The sequence below is a fragment of the Sebastes fasciatus genome, chromosome 13 (assembly GCF_043250625.1).
Source record: "Sebastes fasciatus isolate fSebFas1 chromosome 13, fSebFas1.pri, whole genome shotgun sequence".
In the NCBI taxonomy this organism is placed as follows: Eukaryota; Metazoa; Chordata; class Actinopteri; order Perciformes; family Sebastidae; genus Sebastes; species Sebastes fasciatus.
In genome coordinates this window covers 7,334,053-7,355,017 of record NC_133807.1, presented here as the reverse complement: position 1 = coordinate 7,355,017, position 20,965 = coordinate 7,334,053, and the positions used below count along the sequence as shown (strand labels likewise).

Here is a 20,965-nt window from a genome sequence, read left to right as displayed (position 1 = left end):
ACTTTATACTTATTATATTTTACTTATTATACACTTGGTAATTTGCAAATTAAGATCTTTTAAATGATGCATTGTTAAAATGATTTTTAGTTATACTTTACTGTTACTGTGGATACTTTAAGTAGATTTAGCTGTTGATACTTTAACTTTAATGAATTAGCTATTTAAATTGAGTAACAATGTGCATGTGTGACTTTGACAACTTGTAATATGAGTATTTTCATCGGATGGTATTAAGTAAAGAACATAAATACTTCTTCTACCACTGGATTTACTACTGTAAAAGTCCCTCTTCTCATAACAGCCAGGTTACAAGATTGAAGCAGAAGTGTAAAGATCCGCAAAAAGGACCATGCACGTTGTTGTCCAAATTACTTATCTTCTACATTATTGATATTGTTCATTAAGGTGAGATTAATTACCTATTGGCAACCCCATCGCCCAGAGTTACCAGTGCTGAGTTGTAGCGCTGCTGACTGTGCAGTAGTGGACAGTAACGGGATCTTTACTGTCACTATGAATGATGCCACACCTCCAGTCATCATGCACACCCTCAGTAATGTTGATCCCAACCTGTAGGCTACACAGCTCCACCTCACACACAATGCACTATACTTCAAGGAGAGGCTTGACTTATGCGAAGAAATAAATCACATCAGTTAAGAGGGACATATGTGCTGTTTTTACTGCTTTGCTGTATTGACATGGATTTGAGACTCTGCAGTGTCAAACTGCTTTGTAAAGGCTTTCTAAAAAAGAAACCTAACAATGCTGAGTCCTTGCTCTAATCATCGACGCCTCCCCTCCAGTCTCAACATCTTCAGTGTGTGATCCTTGTGGGCAGTGAATGATACTCAGAGGAGTGAGCCTGGGTATTTAGCCGGGACCCAGCTCACTGTCGTGAATGCTGGTGCATAATAAAACCCTCCACTCACTTGGTCTGCGTGCCCTCAAGGGACAACGTGTTTGACAGAGCGCCATCGAGTCTTTAAAGAGGAACCACAGTCCAGTGAGCGTGAACCGCCTCGAGATTGTTTTCAACGTGACCAGAATGTTGCGTTAGAGTAAAGCATTAGAAAATAATGAGCATGTTATTCCAATGTATAAAAGCTCAATGTTTTGGTTTTACAGCCCAAAACTACTACTGTTTTGAGCCACTTTCACCACTCTCATCAGTCTTGGTTCCAACCGCAGCAGACAGCTGTTTTCAATGAAAAAAAACTGCGATAAACCAACTGTACCTATCTACCTGCCCAGCACAAAAAGGCACACAGACAAAGTTAGCAGCTCGCTGGTGAAGACAGGGGCTTTTAGCAGCTAAGGAGCCACATATTTCCCTCAGGGGTTAGACCAGACAAGAGATAAAAGAGTGAGTATTGGACTTGCAGTCTTCAGATGGCCAGAAGCACGACTCCAAACTAATGCTAATGTCGCTTTGTGTCTGCAGTTGTTTGCTAACACATTCACCATATTTGACATGGTGACATAAGATGAAAATATGTTGTCTTTACAGCTTGTTCCTCTTCACCCAAGTGGCCTAAATCATCAAATAATACTGCTTGAACACATATTTAAGGCTTGTTTTTGGCTTTTACTGATTCTTACCCCCCATTTTTATGAGGCAATACATTTAAATTGATTTTTCTGTCCACGCCAGTCCAAAATGATGTTCTCTGCTGCAAGAAGACACTGTTCACTCTATCTAATAATAGAAAGTCAATATTAAAAAGAGGAGAAAATGCAAGTACAATAAGGTGCTGATCCTGTGTGAGCTTCTTAGTAGTACTGTGTAATTTCATAATCTGTTTTTTACCTGAATGTTTGTATTAATTTTATAACTCACAATTCAGATTTCACTTTCACTTTACAAATGTAGTAATTTTAAGTCATACCATGATGTTTTTTCCTAAACCCAACTAAGTGGTTTTGTTTGAATTTGCAACGTCAAGTTGTGGACTACCGTTTTGAACATGGATGTATTAACTGGATACAGCATTGGAGGTGGGGCCCCGTTCATTCCGATGAAAGTTGCTCAGTGGCGCATATGCCAAAATGGCTCGACTTCCGACTGGAAAAGTACCCGGATAATCCGGTGATCTTCCGCATCCGCAGTAGCGTCCGCTCGGTCACATGACTCGGTCACGGGGTCTCAACTTCACGCCGTCGTCACGGTCTGGGTCTCATTCACATGAACGGATGAAGGGAAATAACTTTGGATTCTGCTATTAGGGCATTTTACAACCTTTAGGACCTCATGATTTAAATGAGGGCTATGAGAGTGTTCGTACTGGGGAGTTGATTTACCTAGAAAAAAAATATTCACTGAGTTACAGACGTCTCTTTCACAATGTAAGTCTATGGGAAAAAGTATTTTTGGCAGACACAGAGGTTGCAGTACCGCCGTTTGGCCACTACGAAAATTGGGATCAACGAACAGTGCTCTTCCTGGGGGCTTGGGTTTGAAGCCTTGAATTCAGCATTTTGGCTGTCACTATCTTGTTTTTTCGCAACCAGAAGTGTCACAAGAGGGTGGAGCTAAGTACAACCGAAAGCTGAATAAGACATTTTTAGGCGACCAAAATGTTATAATTAACTTCCATGAACTGAAAATATTGTTTCCAACAATATTGGAAACAATATTGATAAGAAGAAGATGGAAATGGCTTGGACATGTATTAGGAAACCATCTGATGACATGACAAAAGTGGCATTGCGTTGGACACCGGAGGGAAAACGCAAAAGAGGGAGGCCCCAAAAAACCTGGAGGCGAACCATCGAAGGAGAAATGAAGACGAGAGGATACAGCTGGAACAGCATTGAGAAGAAAGCAAACAACAGAGATGAGTGGTGATCCTTAGTCCTTGCCCTATGTGCCACCAGGCGCAACAAGGACTAAGTAAGTAAGTAAGAACTGAAAATACACTGAAAGGGTTTCACTGGTTTCACTTTTCAGACCCGAAGGTTTCCCCCTGGTCATAGTTTGATGCACTAGGCTACCTAGTGTATTAGAAAGTGACGCTAAGGGGTCCTGACAAAGCGTCGGTATGTGGCGAGTTGGGATGAGAACGTGTATTTCTCACAGATTGGAGAGAAACAACATTCCTCTTATGAATTCCATTCACATGTCGGCCGATGTCACCAGATGCAATATCTAAACCCTTGTGTTCCCATGTCAATAGGGCTCATGGCAAACTCATTTTGAGCTGTAACCTTTATCCAGCTGACCACTGTGTTCTCTCATAACCAAGTCATAAATCACACATGACGCCTGTCACACAGAGCAGAGGTGCTGCTCGGGTCCGGTGATGCGCCCGCTTGGATTTCTGCTTCAGTGGCTCTCATCAAATATCATTCAAGATGATAATCCCAGTGGTGGTGCTCTGAGATGCGGGAGGTTTGCCATTTATCTCCTCTCATCTGGTTTGTGTGGATTATTCTGTGTGCGTGTGTGTGTGTGCGCACATCTGTCTCCCTCTCTGTCACTCTGTGTCAGTGTCTGTTGACCCAGAGGAGCAGAGTTCATTCAAACACCCATTTTTAGATTTTAAGGCTTATGACGTATCACTTTTACCTCAGATAAACTAATAGTTCTGGCAGGATTCATTCATGTTAAATCATTGAAATTTAAGTTAAATCTGGTTGAATTTTAGTCTAGTCTGACATTTACTTTAGTCATATTTTTGTCATTATATTTAACACGTTGTCTTGTAGTTTTTTTATTGATATTGAGAATGGCTGAAAGATGACATCCGTTATTTCCCAATTATTTCCTTGGAAGTTTCCACGAAAGAATTATGTAATTTGGTACTAATAAATATAGGTAAAGTTCTGAGTTGAGGTAGTTGTGTGAGTTTATACGTCGTTATTGATTTGCAGAAGAGTTTCCTTGACAGAACAGTTAATTTATATATATATATTAATATTTACTTATCTAACTTATTACTATTAACTTACTAACTCCATATTTGTGGAATTGTATGCTCACTTGTCGACTTTTTTTTTCCAAGTTCAACTAACCTGCTGTTCCCCAACTAAAGGACTCACCAGGTTATAATAGCAATTCATTGATATTAATTATTTGGTAGTGCACAGATTGACTCATTTTGTATCGTCGCTCTTTACAAGAAATTTTATTTTAATTTATAGCTATGTATAGGATTATTAAAGGATACTATGGGACCTGTTAAATAAAGTTTCAGTAAAGTTTTATTTATTTATTTTGTATTATATTATTATATAATAAAAATAAAAATATAATATTATTATTATTTATTTTTATTTTATTTTATTTCAGAAAACATGAAGCGATGCTTTCCAAAGCCATTTAACAACAGCAAACTACTTGTGCAACAGTCCAAGCCTCATGTATGCATTCACATATATTAAAGCATGTGTTTAGTGGGTGCCCTTGGTCTCTCTACTGTCCAGTAAAGGCACAAAATACCCGAACATATGCATTTTGCTAAAATGGCTAAATAAATGTCCCTGAGTGCATGAATAAAAGTTGCAACTGACAGGACAGGCTGAAAGAAATCCCGATGTAGTCAGCAATAGTGTATTTATTTTATCACATAATCATCATTTTTCGGGGTCTTTCATCGTCAATGCCATCATTATTTGCTGGATATTTTAGTCATTAGGGATTTTCATTGACTAAATTAACAGTACAGGAGCTCTGAGTCCACTCAGAATGCCTCTGCAGCACAGGGACCAACTGTGAATAAAACCCCAGAGGGATTAAGACCTTGTAAGAGCGGCACATGAGCAGGAGGGAGACGATCCGTAATCCACTGAGAGAAAGAGACGGGGATTGAAAAAGAACAAATCAGAGTGGTGATGGAGGAGGAGGAGCGTTTGCGTCATGCAGCTGTGACTTTCCATCATGACATCTGGAAGGAAGGGAGACGCAGGTGGACAGAGCAATCATGTCTCGTACGCCGGCTTCTCCCACCCACGGCTCCTCTGTTAGGTGTGAGTTACTGCAACCAAAGACAGAGTGTAGCCAAGTGTACAGTACATCAGCCGCAACATATGGCCACAAGCACAAACACTGTATACAGTAAATACGCATCAGCATGAAATGTGGCCTGTTTCCGCTGTGAGCACAGATTGGAGCTCACCGCTGAAAATAATTCACACATTTATTGGTTTGTGCACGTGATTACTTTGATGACTTTGACACACACTGAAGGGCTGTGTCGGAGTCGACTGTAAACATGTTGTAGCTGCGATTTCACGTGCAGGATTCTGAAAGATGCTTTGCAGGCTGGAGTTTACCATTTTCTGCCGCTTTGTCAGATGTATGGAGCCAAAAAAATACTAATTTCTTGCTTTAGGCGTGTCATTTGTACGCCATGTAGTCTTTACTGAGAGCAATGTAAATGCATCCACGTAAATATGCTTCACTCAGAGCTAGTGACGAAGAATAAAAAGGGAGAAAGACAGCTTATGGGGGGCGTGAGGTGAGGTGGATGGGTCCAACAAATGCCGGACTTTCAACCAGGAGGCCGGTGTTAGAGGCCGGTGTTTTGTTTTGTAAGGTACGTTAGTGACGTTTGTGACGTGTTTTCCATGCTTATGTTACGTCGTTTCCGTACGTATTGTTCTTAGTTAATACATATTTTAAGGCCAATCATGACGTTTCTCCTAAACCTTACTATGTGGTTTTGTTGCCTAAACCTAAGCGAGTGTCTTTGTTGCCCCCCTGCTTGTACTGCACCTTCATACATGCCTGTAATATTCACGCCTCGGCAATGCAAAACGTGACAAACACAGGCTATCATCAGGTGGACAAGAGGCTTTGGCGTGATATCGAGTTGAGGTGGGATAGTGACCACCACAGCTGATGGTTTCCTGACCTGCCAATAAAGCAAATGCCCATAAAATTGTCTTTAAAGCTCAATATGTCTTTTATAATTGCCTAAAAACTCACATTGATTCTGTTTCAAGTGAGAAATTGGAGGCATTTCCCATCAAATTAAATACTGGCATTTTTTTTTTTGGACGCAGCCTCTTCTTGGACATGCCTTAAGGCTCCAACGTTCAGCTGCTTGTTAACCACGTACGAAAAGTTTCCTGCCAAAATGAGACGCGGGGGTTGTTAAAAAAAACACATCACGTAGTCTGACTTTTGCTGGCATAAATGTGAATCTCACTGTTGAATATTATCGAAGCTGAGCTGTCTTGAGCCTTTTTACTTATGAATAGTAACATTTCAGAGAGTGTCATCATCCTCCGACTGAACATCAGGTAACATTTTTAGCCCGAGATGGATGTGTAGCATTTTAAGATAAACTCAACGGTGTGTTTTCAATAGAATTAAATAGAACTGAATATATTTATGATGTGTCCGCAGGCGTAAAAGGTAGAGGTTGAGCTGCTGGAGGGATTAACCTGAATTTTTCTTTTTTTTTTCACCCCGTGCCTGCATTCAACCTGCAGCTTTAATCTCCTCTCTGCTTATCACCATCTGTCATCTGTAATCTCAACCACTACTGCCCCACCCTCTACTCATTCTCTACTTGTTTATCTGTTTATTTCTCATTTTCAACCCCCCACATTATTGGCTAAAATAGACCTGAACTGCACCCCTCCCGACCGGCCGTCGGGCTCAGGGCGTGCAGTGAACATGCTGAGCCTACAGAGGAAAACTCCCTTTATGACGAGCCTTACCTCGTCATAAAGGGAGTTCAGTAAATGTCAAACCTTCTGAGAGAAGTGCTGATAGGGCACCCTATAGTAGCTCATTATTTCCCGCATAGACGCTAATTAAAGAGGTATAGTATATATCACATCATGGCCCGCATAGAGGCTGGACAAAAGGCCACAATCTCATTTGGTGGATGATCGTTCAAAGAAGCAGTTACTGTAAAGTCTGAGTAATGGCACTACTGTATATTAACCCTGCTACTCATGGACCTGTCGCTGTTTCTCTCTCTCACCTACTCTGTATCTGAAGAACTATTATCTATGTAAAAAGCCTAGTTCACACTACACAACTTAAGCCTTGATTTTCCGCCTCCCCGACAGTTTTTGGAGCTCCCTGACAAAATCCCCATAAGAAGCAAATCAGCGTTGGCTCGCCACTCGCACATCTGCACTCAAGCGTCATGTGTGAGACGTTCAAAGACGCGATCCGAGAGGCTCACCGATGCCTCGCAGACCTATTCCAGATATCTAGCAAGCTGAATATCTCTACCTGTCGGGGACTCCAGCCACAAACTACAGCCAATGACAGTGAGGGGAAACCTGGCGGAGGGGGGAGGTCGCCTGTAACAATAAGAACTTACTGTACAGTATGTGCTGCATTTGCAACACAGAGGAAAGTTGTTGTTGCACCTAGAGGAATAAATAGTAAAAAAAGAGTGAGGAAATCGGTGGAAACAGGCTATTTTGTAAACACATGTGCCAAAGACAACATCAGCAATGTGTCTCACGTACGGTATCATGCCATTTACCGTGTATTTCTCACCTGTGTTTTCTTGACAAAACAGTTTGGACAGCTCATCCTAGACTCCTCCTGGTGAAAGATCTTGTAGTGTGTGACCCCCTGTCGCCGGTCAGTCATGTAGTGTGAAAACCACTTCAAGACTCCCAATTACAAGACAGCAAATTGTGTAGCGTGAACAGTGTGAACGTCTTGTAGTGTGATCTTGGCTTTAGAGGGAACACTTGAGTCCTCAGTCTTGACTGCTCTCTCTTACCCCAAAGTGTACTCTACTTTCTTACTGCTCATAAAGTGCAATAAATGTGTGAAAATGTACTTCACCAAATTAGATGTTACTCCATTATGGTGGGAGGTAACTAGAGGATGGACGAAGGAGAAAGAGTAAGAGAAGACGATCAGATACTATAAGCACTCAAAGTAGACTTATTGATCGACTAGTTGCTATCTTTTCACCAGTAACCTGCAGCCCAAGCCCCTTGTGTATTTGGCTGTGGTACTGTTGATGGTGTGAATGCAGCCTGCTGTATTTGATGTCCTGCCTCAATTTATCTGCACCTACATGTAATGTGGTTGACAAGGAGCTCCTGTGGCCGGGCAAATTATGACTGTTGTCTGTCACAAGCAAAGGTGGACCTAACCAGACCTTAAAGGAATGGGTTGACCTTTTGGAAAATGTGTTTATTGTCTCTCTTACCGAGAGTTAGATGAGAAAGGAAGTTGTTTTTTTACAGGTGGTTATGTGCTGGACTTTTTCTCTGCCGCACGCAGTGACTTCCCGGAGTCTCCGCTGGTTGCCTGGTAACCTCGCGGTGACAACAAGATTGAGGTGCTTTCAGACAGCGAGCAGTTGCCGCAACTCCGCCACGTCGGCTCCCGTCTACCTGTGATCCTACCAGTCTGCACATCACAGTCTGCTGCTATCCACCTATAATCATCATGCAGCTAAATAGAGCAGGTTTTGGCTCAAGATAGAGAAAATGGTTAGCAATATGACACGATTAATATAGCAAGTTTTGGGAACAAGTATCATAAACGTTGTTTATTTTCCCGGAACGGGTAGCCAGACTTTGAAGCTGTAGTTCCTGTGGTTGTCATAGGCACACGGCGAGCTGCTCACCTTGCATGGCAGCTGGATACACGTGAGAAAATCACATATCACACGTAAATCCATCTTGTCAGGCTTCAAGTAATGCGTTTGTGTCCGGCTTAGGTGTGTGAGACTACACAGAGTGGCGACTGTTTGTTCTAAACAACAATGGTGGCTCTAAAGAGGTTAGTGTAGCTGCTGCAATAGCATCAGTTCTATCAGAACTGGAGAGTATTTCTTCATTGAAAGAAGAGCAAAGAACGGAACTGAAGGCTTTTCTCGATGGAAAAGAAGTTTCCGCTCTTCTCCCGACTGGCTTCAGCGAGAGTTTGATTGACAGATGATTCAATCGAATCACTGCGGCCACGAGTTGAAAAAGTTGAATCATCATAAACCTAATGGCAGGAGTGGCCGCCGTACCAAGGCAGCGGTGACATTGGCTTTCCGTCTGAAAGCACCAAGTTACATAGAACAGCACCTGACATACCTTTCTCCTCAAGACACATTACTGGAGACGACCTCCAGCTCACACGGCAGAGCGTGCGCCCCACGTAGGCTGAGTCCTTGGCAACAGCCCGGGGTTGATTCCAACCCGTGGCCCTTTGCTGCGTGTCCTTTTCCTGTCATTCTCCACCTGCACTAATGAAGGCAATAAAAAAATAGAAACAATACTGACATACAGTACACATACACTCATACACACGTGTTCCCCGCAGTTTCCCTGGACAGCCGTTCAGAAATCTCTCCGTTGTGTTCTCAACCTGGGCACCTGATGGCTTTGAACTCAGCTCCTCTGGGATCTTCCCCGTCCTCCTCCTCATGTACGTGGAGCCCAGAGGCCTGATTCCCACTGCTGTGAGTTCATGAATAATGACAATTCGCAGGCTCTCTGACATATAAAATGCGACTGGATGGGCTCCTTACCCCTGACCTTCCATGGCGGCTGAGGAAGACGAGGCTAAGAGGAGGAGAGGGAAAAGAGAAGCAGCTGGGTTGGTGTGAAGATCAAAGGGATCTCTGCTGCAGGACGAAGACGTCTGATCAGAAGGCTAGTGAATTCAGTTAGATGCCAGGATGCTGCCACGGTTGTTATTTCCCTCATGTTATGATATATAGCACTTTATATCAGTGTGTTTCCCCAGAATAAACCCCAGCCGACTCTTTCGTTCCCTCACTGTATTCAAATGCCTCCACATGCAACGTGAATATAGCCAAAGGCCATAAGGGGGTTTTGCATAGCAATAACGCACGGTGAAACTCTGAAGAGTCTCTTGTCAGCTGGCTTTCAAACACGCATCCATCATCTCCCCTGAGAGCGTCAAATTAGCAGCAAGCTAAACAGGTGGCTTGCCAGCAGATGTCAAGGAGCTAGCAGGAGAGAGATTGAGGTCATGTTTGTTTAATCGCCTCGGGGGTCAAGCACCAGATGGATTTGACTTCTTATTCTCCTGATGCAGGAGAGAGAGTTGTGTAGCAGTTAATGGGCAATTAGAGCTCCCTGTAAAGTTTAACAATATGGTGACATTAAAATTGGATATTTGATTTGGAGTCTCCTGTATTACCGTTTACGCTCCAACCTTTAGGCGGCAAGAAATGTGCTGCTGGTTTTCTGTTAGGGAGTGTGAATATTAGTAGTATAGCTCTACGTTATTGTGAGCAAAGCTGGCAAATATTTGAGGCTGTATATGATCACATTTTGTTTTATAGCCACCCTGGCGTTAATGTTGCAGCTGGTAAAGGTGGAGCTAATTTAATTTGCTTTATAGCAAATTAATAGTATAATAATACATCAGAATTTATTAGTTGAGTAATATCTTGTATTACAGTAAGAATCTGTAGAATTAGTAACTACAGTTATCAAATACATGTAGTGGTGTAAAACGTACAATATTTGCCTCCAAAATGTAGTGGGGTCGAAGTATAAAGTAGCATTAAATGGAAATACTCAATAAAGTACAAGTACCTCAAAATTGTACTTCAGTACAGTACTTGAGTAAATGTCCTTTCCAGCATTGTATGTTTCCTACTGACTTTGGTGATCCCCCGTCTTTTCCTGTAGCTCCGCCATTTCGCTTTTTGTTGAAATATCTCAACAACTACTGGATGGATTGCCGTGACATTAGTGCACACATTCATGTTCCCCAGTGATCAACTGTAATAACGTTCATCCCCGACCTGTCTTCCAGCCCCATCATCAGGTCGACATTTTAATTTGTCAAAACCTTTGGTTCTGACCAAATTCTTGCAAAACTAATGACACTCCCATCACCGTAGCTGGACTTTCTGCTAATTGGCCAATGTTAGCATGCTAACACACTAAACATTCTACCTGTTGAACATCAGCCTGTTAACATTGTCATTGTTAACATGTTAGCATCATAGACTGTGTGTAAGAAGTGGACCTCAACCATTGGTTTGTGGACTACGGTTTTGAAGCCTCGAGTTCGGCATTTTGGCCGTCGCCATCTTGTTTTTTTGCAACCAGAAGTGACACGAGAGGTTGGGGCTAAGCACAACCAAACCCTGAATAAGACATTTTATGGCGACCAAAATGTTATAATAAACTTTCATTGACTGAAAGGATTAAAGTTGTAAGACGAAAACACGGACAACTCCCAGATAGGTTGGTAACGACCTGTCAATCACAAGGTAGCCACGCCCTAAAGCATCCCCTGCTTTATGGTCTATTTGACTCTAAATGGGACAATAATTTACTAAATGAACATCATGCTGTATTGAAGAAGACTTGAAACTAGCGATTGAAACCCATAAACTCATGCTTACAATGTTTACTGAGGTAATAAATCAAGTAAGAAGTAGGCTCATTTCCTCATAGACTTCTATACAATCAGACTTCTTTTTGCAACCAGAGGAGTCGCCCCCTGCTCGCTGTTAGAAAGAACGCAAGTTTAAGGCACTTCCACATTGGCTTCACTTTTAACACCCGAAGTTGCTCACTGGTTAGCATTCTGATGTTAGTATTCAGCTTAAAGCACCACTGTGCCTACATACAGCCTCACAGAGCAGTTAGTGTGGATGAAGACTCCTCGTCTTGCTTCAGTACTGTTGATCCTAGTCCCAGTACAGAGAACAGACCACTAAAATGTAACACACAGAGCTCATCCAGATAGTCTTTCTTTTGAAAAAATAATGATTCATTTCAGATCTGACAAAAGTTCTATGGGTATGTGAACCAATGCTGATGAAAGTTTATTATTGAACCCCCTATGATATGTAAATGTGCTGATGCTGTGCTCTATTACTTTAAACATAACTGCCATTCAATATATCACATGCATTATATTAGTATGTAGTATCATATATTGTATTGCAAGATTCATATTAAATGTAACTTTCCTGTATTTTTCATGCAAGGACATGATGTCACGCAAGCTCTGCTTTTCCCTCGGCCCTACATGTAACGTTATGGTGGATGCAAATATAATGTCCAGAGGATACGACGTAATGGCATTCTGGCTGCTGAAAGTCTCATCTTTCCTGTTTTTTCCAGCGTGTAAATTGGATCCAGTAATCGCCTCAGTCAGCAAATGAGATGATTTAGGGAGTAATTTGTGCAAGACAACTTTGAGGTCAATTGCATTTAGTTCTGTTTCTCTCTGGTCTTCTCAGTTGTGCCGGCCAAGTATTTTCTCACATTCAGACTTCTCTTACCATCTGTCAGAATTTAATACCTACAGTAACATCCTATTAAAGAGAGAGTTCCCTCTGCTTCACACCATTTAACCATGATTTCACTTCTAATGGTACTAACAGGCAGCCATTACCTATCCACAGTTTCATCTACTCGTGTTCCCTTTGCAACCTTATTCAGCTGCAGAATATGTCACCGCACATAAATATAAAGTATGCTTAATAGTGGAAATTTTAAAAGAAATTGTTTGGCATTTTGGGTAATACACTTACTCACTTTCTTGTTGAGAGTTAGATGAGAAGATTGATGCCACTCGTATAGACAGAAGAGTGGTATCGATCTTCTCATCTGACTCTTAGCGAGAAAGTGAATAGTTTTTTTCCCAGTATTGGGTAGGAGTATTGAGTCCAAAGCCTCAATGCTGAGAGGGCTTGACTAGAATGCTGTTTGTGGTACCCAAGTGTATATTTTTGAATATTTAGTATGTTTATTTCACACTTCACTGGTGTTGAAACGGGGTGAGATTGAATTCTACAAAACTGCGGAAAAAAAAAAAATCAAGCTGAAAAATATGATAATGTTGCAACCAAGAAAGTTTAAAAAGCAGAAATTAATTAGTTGTGAGGTTTTGCTGTGCAGACTTAAAATAGTTTTTTCGACACAGACTTTGATCAGGTGAATGTCAGGTTTTTGGCATCTGGGGTCAGAGTCAACAACAGTATTCCCAGTTACATCCTCCCTTGCTTTTCTAACATGGTCCGTTACCGTTATGAAGCTGGGTCTTTACTTGTCATTCCATTTCTCTTGTTATTAAATTGAGCTATTGCATTATGCATGCGGGGGGGATATTACTGCGGTCTGTATTCGATTGCTGAAGAGGTTGCCCTTGCTCGGGATTGCCTGAAGGCTTTTTCCCTTCAGTCACTGAGCCAGTTAACCACATCGTCACACAATAACTCAAGCCTGTGGCCTTAACATCACAGGATGTGTTTCTAGTATGACTCCCCGCAGCCCTGTGCTCACAATTACCATTAATGACTCTTTCAAGCTACCGGGCAGTTTCTCAAGAATTCACATCCATAGTTGTAGTATCAGACTCTGCTTCAGCTGCAAGACAAAGCAGCCCTGCTGCTGCTGTTAGTTCTGTATTAAAAAGTCATCGCAACCTACAGTAGAGTACATGCTGTTACATGTTTGACATTATTTTCTACAATTTTAGTCATAGTGACACGTCTCTTAGCACGGTTGTAGGAAAGGCCCCAAAGTTACAAGTTAGTGTTATACCATTGCCCATAGGGTGCTTGACTCTTACCTGTTATTGCATGACTGTAATGGAATACCTGTACATGTGAAACTTCAAAGGGAAAAAGCAAACCACAAACTAACCATCTATCAGCTCTTTATTTTATACTCTGGAGATTTGGCCTTAAGTGATTTTCTGACCGACCCACTGAGGTGAACCTAGTGACAAACACAGAACTACTGCCCAGACTTAGCATATCCCTATAAGCTCCACTACAATGCTAGTGTCTGTCAGTAGGCCCACCACTTTGGTCCAGACTGAAATATCTCAACAACTAATGGATGGATTGCCATGACAGAAATGTTCTTCATGGACCACAGAGGAATGAATCCTACTAACCTCGATGATCCCTTGACTTTTCCTCTTTGTGGTCTTGAATGTCTCCAGAACCATTGGATGGATTGCTATGAAATCTGGAATAGATTCAAGTTCCCCTCATGATGAACCGTCATGACATTGATGATCCTCTGACTTTCATCTAGCGTCGTCATCAGATCAAAATTTCGATTTTGTCCAACATTACCATCACTCTCAGCTGTACTTTGTGTTTCGTGTTAATTGGCAAATGTTAGAATGCTAGCACACTAAATGAAGATGGTGGTAACATGGTAAACAGTATACCTGCTAAACATCAGCATGTTAGCATAGTCATTATGAGCATGTTAGAATGCTGATGTTAGCATTTACTTAGCTCACATCACAGCTGTGTCTAAGTGCAGCCTAAGTACAGAGCATCTAGCATGGCTGTATACCAGGGATACTTAACTTGCTTTGTCCGGGAGCCATATTTGCAAAATGACAGGCCAGGGGCCCGTTAATAAACACATTGCAGGCATTCAGGGCTTAGCCCAGACCTCTGTTAAGGGGTCCAGGGTATCCTCCCCTGGCACTTTTTTTTAATAAAGCTCTGTTAGTCTATTTTCATATTTTTTATGCACATATTTACATTAAAAGTACAACAAAAAATCCCATTTTGAATCAATTTATTTGGAAATGGTGGGCGAGCCTGGCCCGCATTTTACCAATGGAAGTCTGAGTAATATTTAGATATATTAATACGGGAAACCACAATCTGATCATTTCAAAGGCAATTTGTAAGATGAAAATATTTGTTGACGCTGACTATGTAAAAGCACATTAATATTCTTTTTTTTCTTATAACACCTGCCTTCTTTCACAAACTAAAAGAGGTTAGAGTATTTATACTGAACCTTGCACTTTAAAATCCCTTCCAGTGGTATCTTGTTTGGCCTCTGGCTGGCCCATTCACCAGCGATGTTACTCCTGACTCCCACGAAAATGGGGTGGCTGTTATTACACAGGGTGCATTTTTAGCAGTTTGAAGCACCTTTTTGTAATTGTTTTGCATCTTTCGAACCATTTGGTATGCTGCTCTGAGCTCCAGGCGCCTCACTTTTATCCACCCAGCATGCCTTGCAATTTCTGGAGAAATGCCCGTAGCACCCAAAGTTGAAAACGGTTCAATTCTGAGCACAAAAACAGCGGCTTTTCCTCCACTGTCCAACCACAAGTCTCCCATGGGTCTGTTGTAAACAAGGGAAATTGAAAGGTTGGCGGAGCACAGCTAATGTTGTGCCAATATGGTGTAATGATTAGGGGTTTAAGATAATATTCTACATACATTATGCAGTGAAATTAGTGATAAAAGCATCTTAAAAACTGCATTATGTACCGTATACACATTGTTTTTCATCTTAAATACAATATAGTTTCCTTTAACCACAATTTAACTGTAATATATTCATGTTGAATAAGAGATGAATAGTTCTTGTATGGAACTTTTATTTTGCTCCTCTAATCGGATTCAGCCCTAAAGATATAAACTGAGAATCCCTGATTGGGCTTATTGAGCCGTCGGAGGTTTCCCTGCATTTTGTTGTGGTAGAAGAAGAAGAGAGCGGAGGTTTCTGCTGGCGCGGCATTATTGGATGTGGAGAGTCATGATAAGTCAGACTCATCTCCTATCCCAAGGACATGTTCATGATCGAAAACCCTGACCTTACTCCCACAGGCTTACGTACGGTACTTTTATGAGTTTGCATTGTTGTTTTTCTATGCTGTGTCGATTGTTTGTGTAGCTTTGATTGGTTGTTTAAAAAGAAACCTGGAATGAGAGCCTGGTATTTGCATCTTGTGGCCTTAAGTACAGGAAAGAGAAACTGGAAGGGGTTCCTGTGTTATTGATCCTTCATGGATCGGACTCTGCAGGCAACACAACCTTCGTTGTTATGTAACTAATACATTCCTTGAGGAATCTCAAAGCTGCCTACATCCACAGTTACAGACACCTTAAACTCAAAGCACAGGCTTGCTTGCCCATGCCTGCAGTGTTGGATGACATGGAGCAACAGCAGTGGAGTGAGACCCTCCCCTGAGTGAGTCTAGATATTCTCCAACACGAGCAGACCAGCAGCCTTTGAGCAAGAAAAAAAGAGCTGCTGTCCGTGTCAGCCAGATCAGAGCAGAGTTACGTAATGTTGATGGAAAAAAAGTGAGTCATTGTTGATGATCCATTGATAATTTCCTAAATTCTTCATTTTGTTTTATCACCGGTTACATCACTTTAAGATAATGCATAAACCTTTATCATTGATCTTGGTAATTTGGGTTTACAACAGCTACTTAGGATGACTCATCATGTTTCTGGCTAGAGTGTCACCACACAGCTTCTGACTTTATGTGTGAACAGTGTGAGATTATACTGTGTGTGTGTGTGTAATCTGTCAATAATGCAACAGAATATTCATCAATCTCCATCTATACTTTACCACTTACATCAGCCATATACTGTACGTCAGGGCCCATCTGCCTATTTATAGGTAGGCATTGACCTCGAATTGTTAAGTTAAGGCATTGAACTCAAATAGTTAAGGTCAGGCATTGACCTTGAACGGTTAAGGTTAGGCATTGACCTCAAATAGTTAAGGTTAGGCATTGACCTTGAATGGTTAAGGTTAGGCATTGACCTCAAATAGTTAAAGTTAGGCATTGACCTTGAATGGTTAAGGTTAGGCATTGACCTTGAATGGTTAAGGTTAGGCATTGACCTCAAATAGTTAAAGTTAGGCATTGACCTTGAATGGTTAAGGTTAGGCATTGACCTTGAATGGTTAAGGTTAGGCATTGACCTCCAATGGTTAAGGTTAGGCATTGACCTTGAATGGTTAAGGTTAGGCATTGACCTCCAATGGTTAAGGTTAGGCATTGACCTCGAATAGCTAAGGTTAAGAATTGACCTTGAGTGGTTATGGTTAGGCATTGACCCCGAATGGTTAAAGTTAGGCATTGACCTCCAATAGCTAAGGTTAGGAATTGACCTTGAGTGGTTAAGGTTAGGCATTGACCTTGAATGGTTGAGGTTAGGATAGGTCGGCAGGCAGCGAGTCTCGTGAGAGTTTTTGCAAGTTTTCACAATTTGCGGGTTACCTTCTAGACATGACACTGTAAACGGGGAGACAGCTAGCCTGGCCGATTTTGTTCGCTTTCGACAGAGTCAAGCTAGCTGTCCCCCCCCCCCCCCCCCCCGTTTCCAATCTTTGTGCTAAGCTAAGCTAACCAGCTGCTAGCTGTAGCTTCATATTTACCAAAACCTGATTTACCGTTATTCTACTAAAATTCCCAATCAAACCATCAGCTTAGATGTTATGTAATTTGCTCCTCCTTTGAGTGACAGCTATGAGCTCCTGGAGTTTCTTAGTTTCACTTTTTTGTTTCCTCTTTCTTTGTCTCTCTCACCTGTCCTCAGTTCACACCAAACCCCTGCAGGCCTTATGTAACCTTAGACAAGCCCTGACTGTTTCCTGAGCTGGCAGCATAGTGTGTACACATGCACATACACACACACCTATCCTTAGACACAGAGCTGCATGGACTTCCAAAACCATGCCAGTGTTCCTGCACCATACTGAGTGGGACGTGGTAAGCATCACAGACTTCCAGATTCAGGAAGATTTAAGAGAATTTTCTCCTGTGATGATGGTGTGTTTTCCTGCTGCGTCTTGACCAAATGATCGTGGAGTGTCAGTGTATACAGTATCCGATGTCCAAATTACCCTCATCAGTTTGTGGATTTCATATTTCAAGTGCCTGCCGTTTTACTAAACATATTCCTCCTGCTTCTAACCTCCCATATGACTTCAGTGCCAGAGAGAGTGAGATGAGCGGAGGGAGGAGAGGACCGGATCTTTCCCCAGGGTTTGCCCTCAAGAGACTCTGCACAAAAATTCCATAATGTATCGTACCGATGGGGATGATTCTGCCGCTTTCAAGCTGGCAATGGCAAGAAAACGACTAGTTCACCTGAAGATCTGTGGCCGCAACGGCAGCTTAAACAGTTCACTATATGGGGTGCTAGAGCAACCTGGTGTGATTATGCCAACAGGTGGATGTCACCTGTGTTGAGGCGAATCTCTAATCCGCCACTCGCTCTCTGTGCTGGTTGTTCCTGCAGGCTCAGTGGCAGGTTCAAAGCGGGACCTGTGGGATTTTAGCCGAGTTGATCTGCTGATTTGTCCTTATGTGCTTTGCACTTTATGCAGTTTTAATTCCTGCATGGAAAAAGATGTTTACGCTGTTTATTTCCATCACCAGGGACTGACTGTTTTGATCTAACAAAGGGAAGAGGGAAAGCTCTCCTTCTTCCCTAGAAGTGTTGTTTTTTACAGGACAGTTGACTTAAAACTGAGGGGAAAAAAAGTAGAGAACAAAGACACGAACAACAAAGTTTGGAAACTCTCTGCGTCTCGTTTGATGGGAGTCCTGTCAGGGTGTCCCTGAGGAAGGTGCGAGGCAGATTGTTGCCACTCTTCTTCAGGCTGCTCCATGCCTGCCTGCACCGGACTGACAAAGGGAGGGTCCGCGCCTTTCAAAAGCCGTCTCGAGGACGTGCCAGAACACTCTGCTGCCTTTTTGAAATCACACCTTAGCTTGAGCCAGCGGGGACTCGCCTGGTGTCGTATGAGAAACAGGCTTCTCATTTCTGTTCCTGGCTGGAGTCGTGGCACTCCAGGTGAGGTGGGGTGGAATAAAAAAGTCCACCTCCATCCTTGTTTCACATTGACTGGCTTCGCTACATGCATTTTAAGTTTTGGATCAGAGAGGGGAAAAAACAGGAGGCTGTTTACAGATTTCTATCACATACTTAAGTAAATCCACCTCTTCAAAGTGAAGGGGAATTATCACTGACAGCTCACACCAGCACATATATCTGGAGTCTGTTAGGAGCACAGAGGAAAGAAAGAGCTAATGTCAGCGCAGCTACCAAAGGACTTCAGAGTTTGGAAGGCTTTCCAAGGAGATGATGATAATATTAGAGTTATTACATTTTTATGACTTCTCAACACTCCCACAACTCCCAGTAGGTTAGAATAAAGAAACAGATGCACCATTTGTTGAAACACAATAAACTCAATATCCTTAGAAAGGTACCAAAGATTATATGAATACCTGCTTGGTTGTACATTATACAGTATATTACACTTGATACCTAGATATGAGATAAATCATCAAGAGACCGAGTGTAGCAAAGCCGGAACTGGAGTTAAAGGAAGACGCTGCTTTCAAGTTGTTGCACTTTCTTCTTTTTCAACTGGGGATTGTGGTGCGACTGATGTGAACTTTTTGATGTTGTTGAGCTCATGATATAAACTGCTCTGGTTTAGAACTCCGGCAAACTTGAACTCAAACGGGGGTTTTCTCATGTTTGTCAAAAGTGACCAGTACAAGGCTGTAAGAATACAGTAATCACAATGCAGACACATTTAGGAACAAATAGCCGTTGCAACGGTCACCTTTCCAAACCTTCACCTTCACAAACTGACCAGCTTAGTGTCCCCAGAAATTACATCCATATTGGTAGATTCCACACCTCATGATTTAGGTCCAATGCTACCATTGCAGGCTGTTCTCGTACACCGTTCGTAGCTATACCTATGAAAAGTAATGCATGGCAATTCGTATATATCCCACAAAATCAATTTGTATGTAATCCACATCATTGTGAACCAGGAAGTATAAAATGCGACAAACGGAGCGAAGGGAGGAGTTTGGGGTGGATGGGTGGGTCAAAAAACACCAGACTGAAACGTGAAACCAGAAGTCAACGTTGAATTATTTGCCACGTAACTTCCATTCTTAAGTTACGCCACTTCCGGTGTTATTTTAACGCAAACCATGATCTTTTCCCAAACCTAAGTATTTTTGTTGCCTAAACCTAACTTGTTTCCTGTGAAGACAAAAGTTTATTTTCAAAATACTTGAGCGGAAATTGACACGTGTGTCACGTGTTGCTGGACATTGGTAGGAAAACGCATGAAAAATTAGGAATAACGTTCCGTAAGATATCATACGAACCGTTGTTTGAGGATACGTTGCACCGTTAAGTATCAATACAAGAAGTAATATGTCCTTTATGTTGCGAGTTGGAAATGAATGGCAGGATTATGCTTGAAAAGAACTAGTCTGTACAACGTGTTGTCCAACCTTGTTGGAATGTAAAAGTATTTATAGCTGCACTGCACGGCCACACTTGACGTCAGGGTGAACAGCCGTCTATCATAGAGAGAGATGAGCTGCAAGAACACTTGTGTAAAGAATGAAAAGAGAGCAAGAGAAAGAAGCTCAAACCTTGGCTTCTTTCTCACTTCCGCACCGCTGGTCAATCACATCATGAAGTGAGAGTGAATGTGGGATCCTCGGTTTCAGAAAGTTACAGAAGTGGTCGGACACAGAATCACCAATTCAGACGTCAGAAAGGTGTAGGGGGCGGGCATATACGAAGCAATTCAGGCTGTACTCCGTATATATACACCGTTCGTAGCTATACCTACAAAAAGTAATGCACTGTAATTCGAATATATCCGTTGAAATCAATTTGGGGCTTCACGAAATTGTGAACCACGAAGAGTAAAGAGTGGCAAACGCCACGTAGGGATGAGGTCAGTGTGGATGGGTGGGTCAATAAACACCAAAACTTCGCCCAGGAGACCAGCGTTCGTACCCCGTGTGAAACCAGAAGTCAACGTTGATTTATTTGTCACGTAACTTCCATACTTAATTTACGCCATTTCCAGAGTTATTTTAACCCAAACCACGATCTTTTCCTGAACTTAACAAAGAAGTTTTGTTGCCTTTAAACCTAACCAAGTTGTTTCCTGAAAGGAACTTACATGCATACAGTCTTTTCATTATTTTGAAAAGACTGTAAGCATGTAACAAGCGGAAATTAGCTCACATTGCTGGTCATTCGTAGGAAAATTCACGAAAAATGAGGAATAGCTTTTCATAAGATATACGAACCGTTGTATGAGGACACATTCAACTATTCTACCATCCGACAAGCACTTCTGACTGGGTTATACTGGGATGTGGAGTAGGGTGGTGGACAGATGTGTAGCATGTCTGACTTTCATGCAGAAGACCAGTGTTTGCATCCTGTCACAGACCTGCTTCTGCGTT

General features: G+C 42.0%; 1 long non-coding RNA gene across 3 annotated transcripts in view; it reads left to right on the top strand.

Annotated features, from left to right (window-relative positions):
* LOC141780119 (uncharacterized) overlaps window positions 1-20,029 on the top strand; it is a 167,956-nt gene extending 147,927 nt beyond the window's left edge. For all 3 annotated transcript variants that reach the window (XR_012596554.1, XR_012596553.1, XR_012596555.1), the window contains 2 exons: window positions 17,256-17,428; window positions 17,651-20,029. This is a non-coding gene — a long non-coding RNA (uncharacterized LOC141780119). The remainder of the gene's footprint in view (window positions 1-17,255; window positions 17,429-17,650) is intronic.
* The last annotated feature ends 936 nt before the right edge of the window (window positions 20,030-20,965 follow it).